The 6,254-nt window shown below is 52.9% G+C and overlaps 1 pseudogene; it reads right to left on the bottom strand.

Annotated features, from left to right (window-relative positions):
- Positions 1-866: 866 nt before the first annotated feature.
- On the bottom strand, positions 867-4,057 carry LOC127033518 (non-structural maintenance of chromosomes element 3 homolog; annotated as a pseudogene).
- Between the last annotated feature and the right edge of the window lie 2,197 nt (positions 4,058-6,254).

Genomic DNA, 6,254 nt, shown 5'->3' with positions numbered 1-6,254 from the left:
ATCCCCAGCTCGGCGGCTGAGTGCCCTCCCCTGCCATAGGACTCACCAGCCATTGCAGGAGTTGCCCCTGTACGCTGGTCTGCTCGCAGATATAATCCTGCAGGCTCTGCTGCTATTCCTCCTGCCAGACCAAAAAGGCCTGTCTCTCCGTTTGGTGGGCCTGCTGAAAGTTCTGCAAGGCGTGCTGTCTCTGCTCCTGCTGATGACAGGCCATTTCAGGGTCTTCTCCATCGCCGGGTCGCCAGCCACGTGCGCTGGCTTCAGGTTCCCAGACAAGCCCCCACGTGTAGCAGCGCGGTTCACCACTCCTCTCAAACCACCTGGAGACCTCTCTGTGCAAACACCAGGGCCCTTTTATTTTCAGTGTATGTTCCGCCCATCTTTTAAATACAGTTCAGTTCAGTTCAGGTAGCCCCTTGGGGGACAGCTTGCTTCTGCAGCTAGCTGGGAACGCCAGCCTAAGGCTCCTCCCTTTCCTGATCCCCCCTTTCTGCTTCCTTCCTGTGAGCTTTCTACAGCCCCCTGCCCAGAGCCGGCTTTAGCAAGTGCAGAGCCCGATTTGTGGGGCTTGTACTCACCGGGCTGCGCGCCGAGTCTTCGGCGGTACCACAAATGGCCGTACTCTGACCAGGGGAGCGGGGCCGCGGGGATTGCCACGTTCCGGCCAGGGGAACGGGACCCTATTCGGGGGAATCGGCATAGAACTGGCCCTGCCCCTGCCCATAAAACCCACAGGTGTTCCTTCTTTCGCCCTGCAGCGAACCACACCCTGTCAGCTCCAATTAATTCTCCTTAATGGGAGCTGGGGCTAACAGGGGCCGGGCCAGGTCTCCTGGATCAGGCTCAGCCTGGGCAGAGACCACAGATCCCCTACTTTGCAGGTCTGCTGGTTCACAAGGCATCATGGGGCAGACCACCTGGGGGTGAAGTGGATAAGGCTCACCGGGTTCTCCTCCGTGCCCCCTGGCTGGCCCCACCAGTGTCTCCAGCAGTGCTAATGTCTTTGCACAGGCCCCCTACAGTTGCCTCCTCAGCTGCCACCTCAGTGTACTGGGTGCTCCAGGCCCTGGGGTCCTTGTTTTGGATCTTAGCGACTAAGCCCAGGATCTGCATCTTGGAGGTCTCCTTGGCAGCCCGTGCCCCCCACTGGAACTCAAACTCGGGTGTATCTGTGTGGGGTATGTGGTTGTTTTCCAGGTACTTTTGGCGAACAGATTCCTCGGTCACCAATTTCTTGAGATCCCCAAAGACCTCATGTCTCACTCCAGGGTCAACTCGTGGTCTCCTCAACAGCTCCCACACAGGAGATTCTTTAGCAGCATTCCCCTTCATGAAGAAGAAGCTGAGAATGACGTTGAGGAGGCCCAGGTTTGCTGTGCAATCATCCTGTTTCAGGTTCTCCACTTCCAGGTGCGGCAGGTTGCTGACCAGGATGTAGATGTGATGCTTGGAGTCTCTCCACCAGCTGCAGACCAAAAACCTTCTGATCCACCTGAGCCGGCAGTTTTATTTCCTAATTCCATCCAGGTGGTGGTGTTTAACCATTTCCACCAATTCCATGTTGCATTCAAAGATTGCCTAGGCCTGTTTGCAGAAAATCCGCATTAGCGTCTGCCTGTTCGTCTATAAGACTCTCCTGTAATTGTGATAAGGCCTCCATTTATTTCTTCATTACTTCTAAATCTACGGTATTCATAATCCCAGTTCCAAAGCCAACCCCTCCTAATATATTATTTGCTACATCTCGCCTGGCTCGGCTATAGGGGCTTCGGTGTGTCTTCCTCTTTTGAAAGCATGGCTAAAGGGCACAGGGCAAACATTTTGGCTCCGTTCTTGACACATTTAACTGTATCCAATGCATATAAAATCTAATCTCTACTAGCAATGGATTCAGAAGGACCCTTAGAGGGTCACTTTGAGTTATAAACAACTTGCGCTTCTTCATCCTGAGCAGTGCTTTTTCTAAACGTCATCTCTTTGGTCCAAATCTTAGTCCGTGTGTCTGAGAACCAAAGGTTTGAATGTCCGTTAGGTACTGGGCAAGATCCTACTATGACAGTTCGTATTGTTCCTGTCTTAAGAGGCTCATCCCACTGGGTAAGAGGCACTCCAGGTGGTGTCCCCACCCCTATTTCCCATTGGTTTGGTATTCCTGTGATGTTTGTAAGGTGAACCTTGAGTCCCACTTCTCCTTCCCAGGCATAGATCTCAGTATTCCCTTGCGGTTTCAGAATTCAATTTGTGTTTTTTATCATACCATTCTAAGAGAATTTCCGGTTCCTGGATGGGGATCCATGCTTGATTGTCTAGAGTGGAGGTATTGGTTATGGAGGGGAGATGGCAGTGGGATTGCCCCAAAAATCTTGAAATGTCTGGGACACACCGGACCCCAAGAACAGGGATTGCCAAACCTTATACTTGTCAATAAAATCAATGTGGACTCTATTGCCAGGGCCAGAGTCTCCACTGGGGCATCATGGGTTGCCAGCGAGGAGGCCGTGCTTTATGCTGTGCACACGATGTGCAATTCCTTACCCGTGTTCAAACATCATCCTCCAGGGTTTTCCGTTCTGCAACTTGTTCCATCCTATTGAAGGTTCCCTTTACTCCCTCCTGCCTGAACTGACGGTCTACATTAATCAGTTCCCGCCTCTCCTCCTTTCCTGGAGTTGGGGGATTTACAGCATCATCCGTTTTTTCAGGAGCCTCAGTAGGGATGACTTTAGCTTGGCTTCTAGTTACAACTGCTATACTGTGTTGCTGGGCTGTGTTATGTCCCCGACTGTTCCAGGTGGCTTCCAGGCTTGTTCCCTTGTTGTGGGCTGTTACATGCCAGATTTTCAGTTGCTTAGGATTCTCTGTTACCCACTGATAAATCCACCTCCATTCATCTAGAGATGCAATATCTTTGCCATCTGCCACCCTCCACTCATTTTTTTTCCAGTCCTGCATCCAGAACTGAATTCCCTTTACAGAAAAGTCACTGTCAGCGTAAATAGACACTGGTTGTGGGGAATGCTCATATTGTTTCAGAACCTGATAAACTGCGTGCAATGTAGCATGTTGGGCTGACCTATGGTCCAGCTGGCCGTGCATAAAAGGCAGTTACTCACCTTTGTAACTGTTGTTCTTTGAGATATGTTGCTCATATCCATTCCTATTTGGGTGTACACGCATGCATGATCGTCGTAAGATTTTTACCCTAGCAACACTCGGTGGGTCGAATGAGGCACCCCCTGGAGTGGCACCATATGGTGCCGGATATATACTCCAGTGGTCCCAGTGCCCCCTCAGTTCCTTCTTGCCGGCTACTGCAACAGAGGGGAAAGAGGGCAGCTTTGGAATAGATATGAGAAACGCATCTTGAAGAACAACAGTTACAAAGGTAAGTAACCGTCTTTTCTTCTTCAAGTGCTTGCTCATAAAGATTCCAGTTATGTGACTCCCAAGCCTTACCTAGGTGATGGGGTCGTAGTGAGATGTCACGGAGTGCAGAACCGCTGAACCAAATGCCAGATCACCCCTTGACTGCTGGACTAATGAATCTTGGGAAGCAAAAGCATGTACCGATGACCAAGTTGCTGTCCTACATATCTCCTGTATTGGTACATGAGCTCAGAAGGCGGAGGACGAAGCTTGAGCCCAAGTGGAGTGGGCAGTAAGGTGCATAATTAGGACACCAGCCAAGTCATAGCACGCACGGATGCATTATGTGGTCCGGGACGAGATGCGCTGGATGGTGTGCCATAGCTTCGAACAGCTGGGATGTCCTCCTGAAAGGTTTTTTTCGTTCGATGTAAAAGGTGAGGGCCCTGCGAATGTCTAGAGAGTGGAGAAAATAGAAAACCGGGAGGAAGATGTCTTGGTTGATGTGGAAGGCAGGCACCACCTTAGGAAGGAAGGCAGGGTGTGGTTGCAGCTGTACCTTGTCCTTCTGGAACATGGTATACTGTGGGTCCGACGTGAGGGCTCTAAGCTCCAACATACGTCTCACCGAGATGATAGCTATGAGGAAGGCTGTCTTCCAGGAATGGTAGAGGAGGAAGCAGTTGGCCATCGGCTCGAATGGGGCACCTATGAGTCTGGATAGGACCAGGCTGAGGTCCCACGTAGTGGCCGAATGCCGAATTTGCAGGTACAGATGTTCTGAAGCCTTGAGGAACCTGCTGACCATGGGATTGGAGAAGACCGAGAGCCCATTTTGACCTGGGTGAAAAGTTGAAATCATTGCTTGGTGTACTCTGATGGATAAAACTGCTAGGCTCTGCTGTTTCAAGGACAAGAGAGAGTCTCAGATGGTAGATACTGACACCTCCGGGGGGGAGTATTGCTCAGAGCACACCAGCAGGAAAAACGCTTCCACTTAGCTAAATACGTGGACCTGGTAGAGGGCTTTCTGCTACCCAAAAAAACCTGCTGCATCGAGCGGGAGCAACGTAGCTCAGATTGAGTTAGCCATGCATCATCCCCCCATTTCTGACCCCAGCTCCAAGCCCAGCCCATCTGTGCTGGACATCCCCCCTAACCCCATCCCCCTCAGCCCTGATCCCCAGCTCCGAGCCCAGCCCCTCTGAGCCAGAAACCCCGTGACCACATCCCCATCCTCCCCACAGCCCTGACCCGCAGCTCTGAGCCCAGCCCCTCTGAGCTCGAAACCCCTGACCCCCAGCTCCGAGCCCAGACACTCTGAGCCAGGAACTCCCGACCCCATTCCCCTCAGCCCTGACCCCCAACTCCGAGCTCAGACCCTCTGAGTCAGACACCCCCCGACCCCATCTCCAGAGCTGGTGCTACCATTAAGGCATACTAGGTGGTTGCATAGGGCACCAAGATTTGGAGAGGCCAAGAAGCGGTCCCCCAATTATTTTTTTATAGCCGTTCCTCCCCGAGCACGCTTTCACTGCTCCACTTCTCCTGCCTCCAAGGCTTGCAGCGCCAATCAACTCTTTGGCGCCGCAAGCCTGGGGGAGAATTAGAGCGGGGGAAGCGTGCTCGGGGAGGAGGCAAAGCAGAGGTGAACTGGAGTGGGGAGGTCCCGCACGGTTCCCTGGGCGTGGGGGGGAAGCTGCAATGGGACAGGTTGCCTCAGGGCGAGGAGGGAGCTGCCACGGGGGGGGGCACATCAGGGTTGGAGGGGGGCACAAAGTGGAAGTTTTGCCTAGGGCACGAAACTTCCTTGCACCGGCCCTGGTTCCAGTGAGAGACCGGAGACCTGTATGCCCCAGGCTAGAGTCCTAGCTGCTGAGTCTGCCGCATCTATTGAGGCTTGGAGACATATTCTGGCTACCTTCATGCCCTCCTTTAATAGAGCCCCGAACTCCTCCGTGGGCTCCTGAACTTTTGCATTGAGTTCCAAATATTCTAATGGTAGCAGCTCAAGAGGGCCTGCTGGTTAGCCACTCTGAGCTGCACGTCGCCATTAGAGTAAATTTTGCACCCAAATAAATCCAGGTGTCTAGCGTCCTTGGATTTAGGAGCCAGAACTTGTTTACCATGTCTTTCCGTCTCGCTAACAGACTATGCAAGTAGGGAGCGTGGCTGAGGGTGAATGTACAGGTATTCGTAGTCCTTGGTGGGGACCAAATGCTTCCTCTTCACCTCTTTGGCAGTAGGGGGTATAGAGGCCGGAGATTGCCAGATCGTAGTGACATTAACCTGGATAGTCCGGATAAAAGGCAAGGCTATTCTGGTCGGGGTGTCAGCAGATAGTGTGTCTACTACTGTCCTCAACCTCTACCATCTGGAGCTTCGTGTTTTGTGCCACCCTGCAGAGCAACTCGTGGTAGGCACGGATGTCTATAGGTGGGGGGCCAGAGGAGGTTGTAGCCACCACCACCTCTTTAGGTGAAACTGAGGAGGATACTCCTGAGACTAAGGGGTCCTGGGCAGGGTCCGTCTGCCCTAGGTCCACCATGCTAGGAGCATTAGCCTGAACTGGGGGCAGGGCCGTCAGCTCCGAACCAAGGTGACTCACAGTGGCTTCCGGTCACAGGGGCTCTGAGTGGGCAGAGCGAGAAGCCCTCAAGGGGACACCTTGGGCCTGATGGTACGCCCAAGGGGTCCAAAAGGACAATTGCAGAGGTCCCTGACCAGGATCCTGTCCCTCATCGTGCCATTGGCTAGCAATGTCCAAATCTTGGTTCTGGACATGGTAGCCATTTTCTGCCTGGGACAACATCGAGGTGGGACAGGAAGGCCAAGATGGAGCTGAGCGTGTATGCTGAGTCGCCTTGTGGTGTGGTACTGCCCTGCAC

The sequence above is a fragment of the Gopherus flavomarginatus genome, chromosome 13 (genome assembly GCF_025201925.1).
Source record: "Gopherus flavomarginatus isolate rGopFla2 chromosome 13, rGopFla2.mat.asm, whole genome shotgun sequence".
NCBI lineage: Eukaryota > Metazoa > Chordata > Testudines > Testudinidae > Gopherus > Gopherus flavomarginatus.
The sequence above is the reverse complement of the archived record's forward strand: the minus strand, read 5'-3'. Positions and strand labels throughout refer to the sequence as shown.